This window comes from Neoarius graeffei, chromosome 1, assembly GCF_027579695.1.
Source record: "Neoarius graeffei isolate fNeoGra1 chromosome 1, fNeoGra1.pri, whole genome shotgun sequence".
In the NCBI taxonomy this organism is placed as follows: Eukaryota; Metazoa; Chordata; class Actinopteri; order Siluriformes; family Ariidae; genus Neoarius; species Neoarius graeffei.
The window spans coordinates 18,398,654-18,415,789 of record NC_083569.1 but is presented as its reverse complement, the minus strand read 5'-3'; the positions used below and the strand labels follow the sequence as shown (position 1 = coordinate 18,415,789).

The window sequence follows — 17,136 nt, the reverse complement described above, 5'->3', positions numbered from 1 at the left end:
TGTGTGTTTATTAAGACATAAGTTAAATTGTAAGCAAAAAATATATATATTTTTGTAAGCAAAAAATGGACTTTAGAAAAATATTATTGTGCAAAATAAGTTGTCTTACAAAACAGTGGTCTGCGCCGGACAGTTTGTAGCCATAGTCTGTTAGAGCAAGCCTAACAGCTTGAACACGGAACTGCTAGTGTTGCCAGATTGGGGGTTTTAAGTGCATTTTGGCGGATTTGAACATGTTTTGGGCTGGAAAACGTCAGCAGTATCTGGCAACACTATAGCTCTTCTTCATGACGACAACCGGAAGTGTACCAACACGATGGGGCGTGTAGCGCCACGTGTGGCTCGGGTGCACAATGCACCTTGCACAATAGCCCGATTTCACTTGTGCATGTAGGATTGGATTTCTCTGGCACCCCTGCTGGGACCCTTTGCTCGATTACCAACAGCAGCTCGATTTGGACGTGCATGTAAACGTAGTCACTGAACATTTTTGTGAAACAGTATTTTTTCATTGAAAAACTGTCATTAAACATAAGAAGTACATTAAAAGGATGACTTAAAATCCAACAATCAAGACAATGATGGAATCAGTTTTCATGCTCTCATTATGTTAAAGAAGAGTTTTGCTTATGGAGCCTCTCAGAAATGAAAGTTCGTATGAACAGAACTGGTAACTGGTGCCAATGTTCGGCTGTTACCAATGTTGCTGAAAGATTTTCTCCCATTGTTTAGTCTTTGTTTGCAGAAATATTTTTACAAGCCTTGAGACATACTTGAGAAATGCTTCAGCATTTAAGAATAATTCACAAATAAACAGTTTATTATAAAAAAAAGGAAACACTGAAAGTAAATTGCACACAAGCATGACAATTTTCTCATTTTTAAGAAAATATATAAAAGGTATAAGATTATATTATGTGTGATAGCTGTTCCTAGTTGTACTGTGTATCCACCAGGCTAATATATATCAGAAATTCTCAATAATGACTTCATTTCACTAAAACACACCTCACTGTGTAAAATCACATGGATTTGCAGGATCTTGACTTTAGAAAGTGGGATGTATATGAACTTATTAAAAACTTGTTTAGTGCTTTTTAGCTTCTAGTGATAATTTAAGGCCTGTTTCATAACAGAGGAAACATATTGTAGTTATTATAATTATAAAGAAATACAGGTCTTTATAAATAAAGACTAAAGAATAGTGAAGTGCAAGTTGGGCTTTTATTCTACCAAGAATAAGACATTAGTTTACCTCCAATATTGTCTTCCTTTAAAATAACGTATTACCACAGCATATTGTCAGTGTAAAAATGATGGTTAAACTGATATCATGAAGAAGTGAGGGCAAACATGTAAAGAGCTCCATCTTGTGAGAAAAGCACGGCTCTGCTCCAGTCATGTGTAGTGCTTTTTGTACAGTGTAGTTGGGTTTCCTGTCACTGTGGGCCTCAGAGCGCAGTAGTACAGTGCAGAGTCTGTCACTGCAGCAGGGGAGATGAACAGATCCACTTTCTTACTCGTTTTATCAAGTTTGATGGACAGTCGTTGATGAGGGGGTTGAGTGTGTATGATACTTCCACTGCTTTCAAGAATCAGCAGCAGAAACTCAGGTCTTGATCCAGGTTTTTGTCGATACCAGTGGAGACTGGTCTCTGATCCAGTATATCCAGTATACTCGTATGTGCAGGACAGTGTGGTGTTGCTGCCTTCAGTTGAAAATACATTAGTTTGGTCTGATTTAATGCTGCTGTCAGCAGCCTCTGTTATAAAAAAAAAAAAACCATTATAAGAATATTGTGATATTTTCATCATAAATGCAGATATTCATACAGAAATTGTGCTTCTTAATGATAAAAAAAATTATTATTTCATGTGTAATGTATATGACTTACCAATATCAGTGATACTGAAGAAAACTAAGAGGAGTAACATCGTTATTCTGAGTGTTTAGTTCAGACCTCTAGCTTTAGAAATAGACGCCTGTGTTGTGCATGTGAGATTTTCTCTGACGTCTCGACATGTTGCTCCGCCCACTCATATTCATATTCATGACAACTCTGCTTCATCTCAGAATGAAAATGTTAATTTTATTGATTCAGTCTGCTTGTTTAACATCCTATAAATATATAGAAAAATACCATCAACAATAAAATACACTAGATCATGAATTCATATATTGTTACTCCTTTCTTGTGACAACCTTTTTTTTTTAATTCATACTCTTGTATGAACACTGTGGTCACTTCAGCTTAAAAAAACTGTCAACATTCCACACACAAATATTTGAGTAAACTGTACTTTTGGATAAAAATTCAAGTTATTTATTTAAAGTTCATACAACTGTGTGTGTGTGTGTGTGTGTGTGTTTTAGAGAAGTTTGTTATAGGAACAAGTATTTAACATTCCCTGTATTTGAAAATTGAATTGGATGTAACCTACAAATTTGTGTTTGAATAAAGTTACATTCACTCATAATTCAAAATCAAGTTCTCAGTCATTACGAATGGAAGTTAGTCTGACTTACAAATGTGTGTTTTATATTGAGTGCTCAGTTTAAAAAATCTGAGGGAGAAACTGAGTCAACAATTTGTGTTTTGCAGAAATATTTTTGCATTAAAATTCTTTGCCAAATTTTGGGAGGAAAAAAAAAACAACTTTCAACTTCAGACTTCAGTTCTCTAAAACAAAAATGATGCATTTGTACAATATACTAATATTATATAATCTCATTATCTCTAGCCGCTTTATCCTGTTCTACAGGGTCGCAGGCAAGCTGGAGCCTATCCCAGCTGACTACGGGCAAAAGGCAGGGTATACACCCTGGACAAGTCATCACAGGGCTGACACATAGACAACCATTCACACTCACTTTAGAGTCACCAGTTAACCTAACCTGCATGTCTTTGGACTGTGGGGGAAACCCACATGGACACGGGGAGAACATGCAAACTCCACACAGAAAGGCCCTCGCTGGCCCCGGGGCTTGAACCCAGGACCTTCTTGCTGTGAGGCGACAGCGCTAACCACTACACCACCGTGCCACCTAATATTATATAATACTATACTCATATAGAAAATAAATGTTATTCCTTAATTGCCATTCTTACAGCCTGTAGAGCAACATAAGTAAAAATACAGTTTTTGCCCCAAGAATCTGAATTTTATTTAAACACCATTGGTAGAATTTATAGCAAAGTTTTGAGACCCAATAGGCATAAACTAAAAAAAAAAAAAAGGTCTTTCTTGTTGCTTTACACAACTTTTGTCAAATTGAAGATAGCATAACGTGGTCAGAGTGGTGCAGTGGTCAGCATTGTTGCCTTACAGCAAGAAGGGTCTGGGTTCAAGGCCTTTCTGTGTGGAGTTTACATATTCTCCCTGTGTCTGTTTCTTCCCAAAGGCATATGAATCAGGCTGACTGGCTGTTCTAAATTCCCCGTAGGTGTTGAGCTGGGATTGACTTCAGCATCCTCTCTGTGAAACAAAGCATTTTAAGTTTCTTCTCACAGAACTCATCTCATCATCTCTAGCCACTTTATCCTGTTCTACAGGGTCGCAGGCAAGCTGGAGCCTATCCCAGCTGACTACGGACGAAAGGCGGGGTACACCCTGGACAAGTCGCCAGGTCATCACAGGACTGACACATAGACACAGACAACCATTTACACTCACATTCACACCTACGGTCAATTTAGAGTCACCAGTTAACCTAACCTGCATGTCTTTGGACTGTGGGGGAAACCCACAGGGAGAACATGCAAACTCTGCACAGAAAGGCCCTTATCAGCCACGGGGCTCAAACCCAGACCTTCTTGCTGCGAGGCGGCAGCACTAACCACTACACCACCATGCTGCCCTCTCACAGATCTCTGCTTCTTAATTACTTCTTCATCTTACATGTTGGCTTTTTACGGTCTATCAGTACAAGTCTATGTCTTTGATAAAACTACAATTTTAAACCTTGTGGAACCAAGCCACAGAGCAACCATCAAAAATCCTCAAGTTTGGTATATTATATAATCATTTACAAATCCACTCTACAGCTGCAGCCAACAAATGTTCATGTAACTGCTTTATCCTGGTCAGGACTGCAGTGGATTTGGAGTCTATCCAAACACCACTGGGCATAAAACCAGGAAATACATCCTGGATCAGACACAAGAACAACACAAGACACCATGTACACACACATTCACACTTATCTGCAATTAGCCTACCACCTACAAACATGTTTGAAAGTTTAAATCTCATTTCAAATAGAGTACGATGGCATATTAGGGCTGTTGAAGGTATCAAAAATATGGAGCTGGTGGAAGGGGTAATAGTCTGAGATACAACCCCGATTCCAAAAAAGTTGGGACAAAGTACAAATTGTAAATAAAAACGGAATGCAATAATTTACAAATCTCAAAAACTGATATTGTATTCACAATAGAACATGGACAACATATCAAATGTCGAAAGTGAGACATTTTGAAATTTCATGCCAAATATTGGCTCATTTGAAATTTCATGACAGCAACACATCTCAAAAAAGTTGGGACAGGGGCAATAAGAGGCTGGAAAAGTTAAAGGTACAAAAAAGGAACAGCTGGAGGACCAAATTGCAACTCATTAGGTCAATTGGCAATAGGTCATTAACATGAGTGGGTATAAAAAGAGCATCTTGGAGTGGCAGTGGCTCTCAGAAGTAAAGATGGGAAGAGGATCACCAATCCCCCTAATTCTGCACCAACAAATAGTGGAGCAATATCGGAAAGGAGTTCGACAGTGTAAAATTGCAAAGAGTTTGAACATATCATCTACAGTGCATAATATCATCAAAAGATTCAGAGAATCTGGAAGAATCTCTGTGCTTAAGGGTCAAGGCTGGAAAACCATACTGGGTGCCCGTGATCTTCAGGCCCTTAGATGGCACTGCATCACATACAGGCATGCTTCTGTATTGGAAATCACAAAATGGGCTCAGGAATATTTCCAGAGAACATTATCTGTGAACACAATTCACCGTGCCATCCGCCGTTGCCAGCTAAAACTCTATAGTTCAAAGAAGAAGCCGTATCTAAACATGACCCAGAAGCGCAGACGTCTTCTCTGGGCCAAGGCTCATTTAAAATGGACTGTGGTGAAGTGGAAAACTGTTCTGTGGTCAGACGAATCAAAATTTGAAGTTCTTTATGGAAATCAGGGACGCCGTGTCATTCGGACTAAAGAGGAGAAGGACGACCCAAGTTGTTCTCAGCGCTCAGTTCAGAAGCCTGCATCTCTGATGGTATGAGGTTGCATTAGTGCGTGTGGCATGGGCAGCTTACACATCTGGAAAGACACCATCAATGCTGAAAGGTATATCCAGGTTCTAGAGCAACATATGGTCCCATCCAGACGACGTCTCTTTCAGGGAAGACCTTGCATTTTCCAACATGACAATGCCAAACCACATACTGCATCAATTACAGCATCATGGCTGTGTAGAAGAAGGTTCCGGGTACTGAACTGGCCAGCCTGCAGTCCAGATCTTTCACCCATAGAAAACATTTGGCGCATCATAAAACGGAAGATACGACAAAAAAAACCTAAGACAGTTGAGCAACTAGAATCCTACATTAGACAAGAATGGGTTAACATTCCTATCCCTAAACTTGAGCAACTTGTCTCCTCAGTCCCCAGACGTTTACAGACTGTTGTAAAGAGAAAAGGGGATGTCTCACAGTGGTAAACATGGCCTTGTCCCAACTTTTTTGAGATGTGTTGTTGTCATGAAATTTAAAATCACCTAATTTTTCTCTTTAAATGATACATTTTCTCAGTTTAAACATTTGATATGTCATCTATGTTCTATTCTGAATAAAATATGGAATTTTGAAACTTCCACATCATTGCATTCTGTTTTTATTTACAGTTTGTACTTTGTCCCAACTTTTTTGGAATCGGGGTTGTATTTACAAGAAAAAAGTCACAAATGTATGAGAAAAAAAAATTGATGAGAAAACTGAAAAATAGTGGGGGGCAGTCAAGTACACAGACTGCACTTCCTATAACTCTCAGTTATAGTTAACAGCTGAGCCATTTCAAACTGACACTTTATTCTTTTATATTGTGCAACTGATGAGGAAGGACTGCATTTCCTATAACTCTGGAAATCTATGGCATCTGTGTCATGATGATGTTGATCCAACCTTGCAAAGTGAAGTGGTTACTTGACAAAGACGCTGTTTAACGAGTTTTGTTTCCCATAAATTTGTGACTTCTTTTCTTGAAAATGTATGACTTTACAATCTGAGAGAATATCTGAGTTTTTTTAATCATACATTTACAACTGTAATCTCAGAAATTCTGAATTTTCCTCAGCATATTATCCCCACACCCCAGCTCTGTACAAAAAAAAAAAAATAGCTACAGTGGCCCTAATACACCATCACACTAGAGCCATTCCTGATCACATAATTATGTTTTAGATTACAGGGCTTTCCCTAGAAAAAAATATCAGAGCCGTGCTTGGATGGAGACATGACCTCATTATGAAAGGCTTGCTGGAATAGGTCAGTAGTGAGTGCGTTAGCCTAAAGCTCCCTGGTTCAATCCTGGGTTTTGGCATTGAGGAGTATGTGTGGTTTGCATACATCTAAGTCTTTGACCAAAGGCATGCTTAATTTTTTGCCTGGTCCATTCCAGTAGTTTGGTGGTGAAAACAATCTTACAGCAATGTTTTAGTTCCATGGTGTAATAGCTAGCACTCTGGACTTTGAGCAACTTAGTTTTGGAGGTGAATCCTAACAACTTCCTGCCTGTTGTGCGCCACCTGCTCCTGCAGTTCCAGCACTGTAAAGTGAGAGTAAGTGAATATTTATTGCCATTATTTAGCAACACTGCTTTATCATAACTGTGAAAGTTGAACACCAAATTAGTTTAAAAAAATAGCAAACTATGATTTGTGCCATGTATTCATTTCCCGGGTTCCAGAAAACAGCTGGTGCAGTTGTTGCTCTTCTTCTTCACGAGTGACTTGGCTTGAGTATTTGTCCGCCTCTTTCTCCATGGCTATAGGTTCTAAATCATCCTCAGACAGCCAACCAAAGATTGAGGATGAATTTGAAGAGCTTTGGTGTCTTTTTCAAAAGACTTGGTATCAAGAATGCACGCCACTGCAGATAATAGTATAGAGTCCGTGTGGACATAAAAGAAGGTATTGGCGCAAATAACTTCACGTATGCAGCGCCACCGACCTGTAATTCGCTACGATCTAATAATGATGGACAAGCTTTTTGGAACAGAATTCAGATGCATAAAAATATTTTCCTGACCAATTTTTTATTTGTCCACCAACTTTACAGCATATTTGAGCACATCACACACAGAAAACTGGGGATTTTCTGATATAACTTTCATTAGATTAGCACTTTAAGAACAATGCAGCCAAGTGAAATCCATGTTACCAGCAGTCCAGGTCGACCATTTAAGGTAAAACCTGGAATTTGAATCCAGGACCACTTGCACTCTAAGCAAGAATCATACCCCTAGACCAACAAATAATTGTTTTTGTGTTGCTGGAATTTCATTATATCCTTCAAAGGTTTGACTTTTTCATGTCTGCAGTGTCCTGCTCAACATTTGAGATGGTTGCGTGAGATGTGTGGAGGAAAGCAGGTTCATGTTACTTTCTTCAGAAAATCTCTATGGCTTTACTGATTTTGCTGTGTTCAATCAGGGCTATAATTAAACTGTCTTTGTGAAAAATTCCATAGCAAGGATGTTTTTTTGATGTTATCAAATGTGCATTGATGGAGCCTTGAGTGCAAAGTGTTTTGGAGAAATTGCACACCAAAGACACCTTCAGGCCCTCAGTCTCATCCACAGTAATCTCACTGATCTTCAGATTGTCCATATGGAGCCATTGTCACCAGCAGAAAGTGATCTTCAGGTGATGAGAAATCATGAGCAGCACTTCTGTCAGTGTTCTCAACATTCCTTCTTTTGTCTTCATCATCTTTCTACCTTCAGAATATCCCTTCCAGCCCCCAGCAAGGGTTGAACTCACAACCCCTGGTTTACAAGGCCAGTGCTCTCACCACTGAACTATGGAGTTTGTGAGTGAGCCTGTGTCCATGATAGCCTCAGATTCCTGTTCTTGGCAGGCAGGAGTGGAACCTGATGTGGACTTCTGCTATTGTAGCCAACTCAAGGTTTGATGTTTTGTCCATGCTGAGATGCTTTTTTGCTCATCACATTTGTAAAGAGTGATTATTTGAGTTCGTACATCCTTCCTGGCACCTCAAACTAATCTGGCCATTTTCCTCTGTTATAAACAAGGTGTTTCTATCCAGAGAACTATCGCTCACTCAGTTTTTTATTTGTTTGTTTGTTTCACCATCCTGTGTAACCTGTAGAGACTGGTGTGTGTGTGAAAATCCCAGAAGATCAGCAGTTTCTGAAATACTCAAACCAGTCTTTCTGGTACCAACAACCATGCCATGATCAAAATCACAGAGATCACACTTTTTCTTCATGCTGATGTTTGATGTGAACAATACCTGAAGCTCTTGCCCTCTATCTGGATGATTGTTTTGTATTATGCTGCTGCCACATAATCGGCTGATGAGATAATTGCAAGAATGTGCACGTGTTCCTAATAAAGTGGACAGTGAGTGTATAGAAAATTTAGTGTGACCAGTCCACCTAAATGCATGTTTGGAAGTTTGAATCACACAATAAATGGAAAAAAAATAGTGCTTGATGAAAGTCCAGAGTCATCGTCCCTTAATCACATAATTTTGTTTTACATGATATACATGACCCATATTCATCAAAGTTCAGTCGAATCAAATCTTGCGATGGAAAAAGGAAAAGCAAATTCCACTGGGAATTTTCTTATTTTTCTATTTCTTTTTTTTTGTATCTTTATGATCATAGTCACATCTGTTTGTACATATATACTTACATGCATAATAAACACATGAACAAATGAATGTACAAATTAAAATTAATTACAGTGGGTTATGGGGAAACCCAGAAAAGAGTTCATTAGTTTTATTCCACACAGTGCAAACCAGCAAAATCTGACACAATGGCTCTGGAAGTGTCATTAAAAGATTTTGGAGAATGAAACATGTAGGTTTGTGAATTCACTGTGATTAATGTGGAGTTGTTGTGTTAATCCCTCATTATTATTCTCTTCTATTTCCTCCAGGTGCATGTGTTACCACAAATGCTGTTTGTGTCTGCGGTTAACTGACAAGTTGGTAAAGTGAGTATCTTTAATCTGTGGTTTTAGAAGCTTCATATATATCATTTGTATGTTTTTGTACAGCCTTTTATTGACTCTGTATTACTGTGGTCCCTCTCTAAGAGCACAGTGATAGAGCGCAGAATCTGAGAGCTTTAGACCTCTGATAGTAAGTTCAGTGGAGTCTCTGGTTGTTTTTGACTCTAATCGACGATCATCAGGAGTGCTCTGGTAGGAGATTGACCTTGCTCCTTTATACAGTAAAAACTGTGGTGCGCTGTTCGGATATTGTTTGTACCAGTAAAGCCGAATGTTCTCACTGCTTGACTCATATGAACATTTCAGAGTAACAGTGTCTGTTTCTTTCCTGACAATGTTGGCATCTTCATCTGTCGGCCAAATTTTGTCTGCAAAATTGCCTGTTGTAAAAGAGAATATAAATAAATAAATCAGTGAAGTATTTTTTAAACCAAATACAGACTTAAGAAATTAAGAAATTACTAGATGATAACAAACATGAGTATTAATTAATACAATGATTTTGCAGTTAAAATGTATTATAATAATTAATGATTGTACTAATTAATGTAATGATGAGCTGATGAAAGTTAATTACCTGTTGCGACAGTGAGAATCAGTGGGATGTATCTCACTGTGTGCAGTAAATTGTATGGTTGAGCCATTTCTGAACACAGCTCTGTGAGGACTCTGTATAATAGTGCTGTATGTGCTGAACTTTCCACATGAGGGAACACATCTGTAAGAAGTGCACACCCAGGAAGTGCTGCTGTCGAACACTGTATGGACTTCCTATTGGCTCATTAATATCAATAAATAAAGTTTAAATTAAATCTGACTTCAGCCTAATCTGACGGAGTTTGGAGAAGGCCGTGTGTTTGAGTTTTGTGTCACTGTGAGCTCCAGGGTGCAGGACGACAGTGCAGAGTCTGATACTGCAGCAGGATTACAAAGCTGGAGTAACAATCCATTCATTAAAACAAATATTAAATGCGGATAATATAGTTTATGATGTATGTTAATTCTGTTAATGTACATGTTTTGCTGAAATTTGTGATAATATTGTTGGAAAAGAGTTATAGATAAATATGAGCCACTATAATATATTCATTCATTCATTCATTCATTCATTTTCTATACCACTTATTCATTGCAGGTGTCGGGTGAGCTGGAGCCAATACCAGCTGACAGTGGAGGGGTATAGACCCTTTTCAGTCACGTGACCTTCGTAAACGCGACCACCATTTTGGACATGTAGCGGACTTCGGCTCGAATTGGTTTGAATGCGAGGAAGGCGACAAACGGAGAACATACAAGAAAAAGGAGCGAGATGCAGAAAACACCTTCGCTATCCAGCGACGTAGGGCATTTACAGGGCGAGCAGAGGGAGAAATAACAACAGTAACGACACATTAGCAACGCCGTACAGAAATAACAGTTTATGGCACAGACCCTTTCGGTTCTCGCTCATCTAGCTGCTACAATGACTGCTTAGACTGCAACAATAATACCTAACACACATTTAAGTATCCGTCGTAAAGACGTGAAACTCATCGAGTGACGAGTGTGTTCATTGATAAGCTAACACAATCTAAAAGTAGACATACCATCACACTGCCCTGGCACTGTGTACAGTTTACCTTCTATGGCTTGTGCACTCACTATTTGCCATTACTTTCTCCAACCGTTGTTAGAGATTACAGGGAACGTCCTGGATTTAAGAGACAAATACATGTTCCTCTTGTTTTGAACACTTATTTGTAGGCAGTGCTTAATTTGTAAAGTGGGAGGTCCCGGAGCGCAGAGGATGAGCGGCTCCGGTGCGGGGGGGAAAAAAGAGGGGGGAGGGGGGTGCAGCGCTGCGCTGCGCTTCTGGGCATGTTTTGTAATAACACTGCAAATTAAGTTCATCTGCAGATATTTTGTGGATGTCGTTTCATGAGAGAAATCACCAACAAGGCAGATATCAAAATCAGACATTAACACTAAATAAACTTGCATTTTTTTATTTAATTATTTGTGGGTTTTTTTTTTTTGTTACATAGTCAAAAGAGGTGTCGGATCACCGGATCCAGTGTAAATAGCTGCCGGAGCCAACGCCCGAGGTTCCGGAGCGCGCTCCGGCTTGCTCCCCCTCAAATTAAGCGCTGTTTGTAGGACACTGCCTCTGATCTGTCCTACAGTCTACCAACAGCAAAGGAACACAACGCTAGCTAATGTCGTTAGCTAATAGCTACTACAGAAGAACAAAGAGGTTACAATGGGTTATTTTAGCCTATTTGGTTACACACTCGCCGCCACAGAATGTTAACAGCAATGTAATGCCTTTTCTGGCTAATTTTATTCGTCTTACCTCCAACAAAGTGGTCACTACACAAGCGCTGGTATGCTGCTATCCATCTTCTCCGTCGGTCAGCATCTACCGGGATCCGATAAAATGATAACCTTTGCCTTGTTTGTTGATGGTTACTACATCCAGGTGCACAACAATATAGTGGCATGATGGAAGTCTTGCTGAAAATAAACACTTTCTTTGCTGCTGTTCCTCAATGCTGGCTGTGGTAAACTACTGGTAGTACATGTCCGAAATGGTGGCCGCGTTTGTCATGACGTCACGTGAAAAGGGTCTATACCTTGGAGAGATCGCCAATCTATCGTGGGGCTAACACAGAGAAACAGCCATTCACACTCACATTCACACTTATGGGCAAGTTAGAGTCCCCAGTTGACCTAATCTGCATGTCTTTGGACTGTGGGAAGAAACTGGAGCACCCAGAGGAAACCCACGCAGGCACGGGGAAAACATGCAGACTCCAAACAGAAAGGTTCAAACCCATAACCTACAGTACTTGCCGTGAATTGACAGTACTAACCACTGCACCACCATGCCACCCCATAATATATTTATTTCAATAGAATAAACAAAAAGTCATAAGTATAGATTCCAATAGAGAATTACAGCAAAAGATCGCTCAACAAAGTATTGACTTTTTTTTTTTGGGGGGGGGGGGACCTATGCACACTCCAGATTTCTGTTTTTTATCTTAATTATTGTTTGTGTCACCATAAACCAACAATTTTCACCTTTAATGTGGTAGGCATGTTGTGCTAATCAAATGGTGCTAACCCTCCAAAAATCCATTTTAATTCCATCTTGTAATGCAATAAAACAGGACAAACACCAGGGGGATGAATACTTTTGCAAGACACTGCATCTGAGAGCTCTTTTCTATTCAACAAGGCTTTGTGTTTACTGAATTTGATAGTGTGGCAGTGGGGGCGTGGCCAAGCATCAGTTTGTGCATGGAGGGCGGGGTCAGGGAAGGTGAGTGGCCATATCATTACACCTGTTGTCAGTTAGTGTGTGTGTGTGTGTTGCAGAGATGGCGGAGCATACGGTAAAATGAGGGGGAGAGCAGAGAAGGGGAGCTCTCTCGACTAGAACACGTGTGTGTTGTGTGTGACTGTATGAGATTAAAGCTGAAAAGCAAAGAAAATAGGAAAAATAAAGTGTGTGTGAACATCAACTCCCACCTGCTGTGCTTCTGTGCTCCAGCCACATCAGGGACTGTTACAGATTGCTTGTTAGCTGCTAACTTGGCTGTCAGTTCTTCTTCTTCAGACGTCAGATCAATCGGAGGAACAGACAGCTGCCTGAGAAAGCTGACTGCTAACATCAGTGTACTGGATCAAGTGCTATTTTATAAGCTGTTAAATAATGAGGGTGGAAACCATCGTGTTAAATTATGAATCAGAATCTCAAACTATTTCTTCATATTAAGGTCTGAACATTGTGTTACATCATCATAGGAAGTGTAACTTTCCCCCCATTAATTGCTCAAAGAAAGCATTACCAAAGATGATGGTTGTAGATATTCAAAGCAAATAAATATCAAACTTTGTGAACTCAGACAGAAAACTGTATTTGAATGAAACAGGTAAACAGCTCTCCCTCCTGAGGGAAAAAAAATCAGTCTGCACTTTTTGTACAGTGTGTTTGAGTTTTGTGTCCCTGTGGGCTCCATGGCGCAGTAGTACAGTGCAGAGTCTGATACTGCAGCAGGAAAGATCTCCACATCTACTTTCTTTTCCTTTTTACGAAGTCTGATAGACAGTCTTGGGTCAGGTTGTTTAGCTTCAGTGATATAATTTGAAGATATAATAATCATCAGAAGAAACTCTGGTCCTGATTGAGGCTTTTGTCGATACCAGTGGAGATCTCTAGCCGAGTCATCAAATGTGCAGGTCAGTGTGGTTTTGCTGCCCTCAGCTGAAGATATAATGGTTTGGTCTGGTGTGATGCTGCTGTCAACAGCACCTGCAGTAAAGACATTGCAACAACATCAACATTTCTATTTTCATTATCTAAGGACTTTTTTTTTTTGAAAACCAACTAAATCATCATGTTTAGGTGTCAGTACAAGAATCTCCAGCATCCACCTGAAGTTTGTGTATAATATAAATGACTTACCAAAGGTTTTAACAACTATAAAAACAAAGAAGAGTAACATGATTGCTGTGTCTCTCTTGCAGTCGATATAAATGGCAGTAACTCTGTGTAACTGTCTAAACTGCATCTCACCACATCTCGCTCCACCTACTTTCACAGCCATATCAATTCTGGCATCAGTCTCTCAGTGAATAATCTTGTACATTCTGCCATCTTTTAATTAGAAATTAAAAAGATGGAGTCATAATTATTTAAATCAAATCATTAAAACAAACATTGAATGTAGATAATACAGTTAATCATGTGTGATAATTCCACATTGCTGAATGTTCTGATAATATTACACAGTTCATGAGTATAAGGAGCTTCTGTAGTTTATGTGATATTAGCAGACAGTGCGATAATTTTCTTCTCTATGGAACATTATAGGCTCATTAATGCTACACATGCATTGAACTAATAAACAGTTAATTAATTCAAATATACAGTAACTGTTTATTTTCACTTTATTTAACGAATGCATTCCATTGCATTTCAGTGGAATTACATGGAATTTCCTAAGGCATGACATGTATCAATCACAAACAAACAAATAAAAAAAAATTAGGAAATGTACACTGCTTGCTGTTGAGGTGATCTGCTGCATAATAGAATTTAACTACCACAATTTAACTGTTTAGCTTAACTTGATTTTAATGAGCCTATTCCACTGTATATCAGTCTAACTGCATCAATATTCCTAAGGTGTTTCCTGTGTTAGTCAACTGGGTTGTGATTAAATACATGGTTAGAGTTTGATCAGCCTGCTGACTAGTTAAACTGTTTATTCTAAAGATTAAACATGATTAAAGATGATTTAAAATGCTGATGAGAATTTTCATCACCATTCCTGTCTTGCAGTGATTCAGGTTTTCCGAAACATCTGCACTCTATTTATTAACCTTGTGGACACATAGTTTTGTGCATAAACAGTGCATACATTCCACAAAGGATGGAACTTAAGTTGTTCTTGTGTGTGAAGATGACCATGTGTATGCAGGAGCCTCTAGTGGTAGAGAAATACAACTGGAGATAAACTGATTAAAAGCAGCTCATCCCATTTACTGTCAATCATATCAGTGTAACTGTCATAATCCAGTACAACCTCAATTCCAGAAAAGCTGGGAAGCTGTGTACAACATAAATAAAAACAGAAAACAATGATTTGCAAATCATGAAAACTCTATATTTCATTAAAAATAAAGGTTGACGGCTAATTTGGCTGGTACTTGTGACTAGTGACAATAAAGGGTTCATTCATTCATTTATTCATTCAAAATAGTACAAAGACAACACATCAAATGGTGAAACTGAGGGTTTTTTGTTTGTTTTTTAATATACAATATATATATATATATATATATAGCGTGCGGCATGGTGGTGTAGTGGTTAGCGCTGTCGCCTCACAGCAAGAAGGTCTGGGTTTGAGCCCCGTGGCCGGTGAGGGCCTTTCTGTGCGGAGTTTGCATGTTCTCCCCGGGTCCGCGTGGGTTTCGTCTGGGTGCTCCAGTTTCCCCCAAAGACATGCAGGTTAGGTTAACTGGTGACTCTAAATTGAGTGTGAATGGTTGTCTATGTGTCAGCCCTGTGATGACCTGGTGACTTGTCCAGGGTGTACCCTGGCTTTCGCCCGTAGTCAGCTGGGATAGGCTCCAGCTTGCCTGCGACCCTGTAGAACAAGATAAAGTGGCTAGAGATGATGAGATGAGATGATTCAGAATAGAACATAGATGACATATCAAATGTTTAAACTGAGAAAATGTATCATTTAAAAAGAAAAATTAGGTGATTTTAAATTTCATGACAACAACACATCTCAAAAAAGTTGGGACAAGGCCATGTTTACCACTGTGAGACATCCCCTTTTCTCTTTACAACAGTCTGTAAACATCTGGGGACTGAGGAGACAAGTTGCTCAAGTTTAGGGATAGGAATGTTAACCCATTCTTGTCTAATGTAGGATTCTAGTTGCTCAACTGTCTTAGGTCTTTTTTGTCGTATTTTCCATTTTATGATGCACCAGATGTTTTCTATGGGTGAAAGATCTGGACTGCAGGCTGGCCAGTTCAGTACCCGGACCCTTCTTCTACGCAGCCATGATGCTGTAATTGATGCAGTATGTGGTTTGGCATTGTCATGATGGAAAATGCAAGGTCTTCCCTGAAAGAGACGTCATCTGGATGGGAGCATATGTTGCTCTAGAACCTGGATATACCTTTCAGCATTGATGGTGTCTTTCCAGACGTGTAAGCTGCCCATGCCACACGCACTAATGCAACCCCATACCATCAGAGATGCAGGCTTCTGAACTGAGCACTGATAACAACTTGGGTTGTCCTTCTCCTCTTTAGTCCGAATGACACGGCGTCCCTGATTTCCATAAAGAACTTCAAATTTTGATTCGTCTGACCACAGAACAGTTTTCCACTTTGCCACAGTCCATTTTAAATGAGCCTTGGCCCAGAGAAGTCGGCTGCGCTTCTGGATCATGTTTAGATACGGCTTCTTCTTTGAACTATGCAACGGCGGATGGCACGGTGAATTGTGTTCCCAGATAATGTTCTCTGGAAATATTCCTGAGCCCATTTTGTGATTTCCAATACAGAAACATGCCTGTATGTGATGCAGTGCCGTCTAAGGGCCCGAAGATCACGGGCACCCAGTATAGTTTTCCGGCCTTGACCCTTACGCACAGAGATTCTTCCAGATTCTCTGAATCTTTTGATGATATTATGCACTGTAGATGATGATATGTTCAAACTCTTTGCAGTTTTACACTGTCGAACTCCTTTCTGATATTGCTCCACTATTTGTCGGCGCAGAATTAGGGGGATTGGTGATCCTCTTCCCATCTTTACTTCTTAAAGCCGCTGCCACTCCAAGATGCTCTTTTTATACCCAGTCATGTTAATGACCTATTGCCAATTGACCTAATGAGTTGCAATTTGGTCCTCCAGCTGTTCCTTTTTTGTACCTTTAACTTTTCCAGCCTCTTATTGCCCCTGTCCCAACTTTTTTGAGATGTGTTGCTGTCATGAAATTTCAACTGAGCCAATATTTGGCATGAAATTTCAAAATGTCTCACTTTTGACATTTGATATGTTATCTATGTTGTATTGTGAATACAATATCAGTTTTTGAGATTTGTAAATTGTTGAATTCCGTTTCTATTTACAATTTGTACTTTGTCCCAACTTTTTTGGAATCGGGGTTGTATATATATATATATATATATATATATATATATATATATTTTTTTTTTCTCCATGCTCAACACGTAACTGGACCGTTAGTCTGTAGTAATTCTTTCCCCTACTTTTTCATTAGACAGATCACACAACACTCAACTGTTCCTTTTCAAAATTCAACACCCCCTATTTACTTATTTATTAATCAAAAACGCTTG

At 39.3% G+C, this 17,136-nt stretch overlaps 1 protein-coding gene across 1 annotated transcript in view; it reads left to right on the top strand.

Annotated features, from left to right (window-relative positions):
• The window catches only part of LOC132891954 (protein NLRC5-like), an 888,139-nt gene that overhangs the window by 310,961 nt on the left and 560,042 nt on the right, over positions 1–17,136 (top strand). The gene's annotated exons all lie outside the window — the stretch shown is intronic.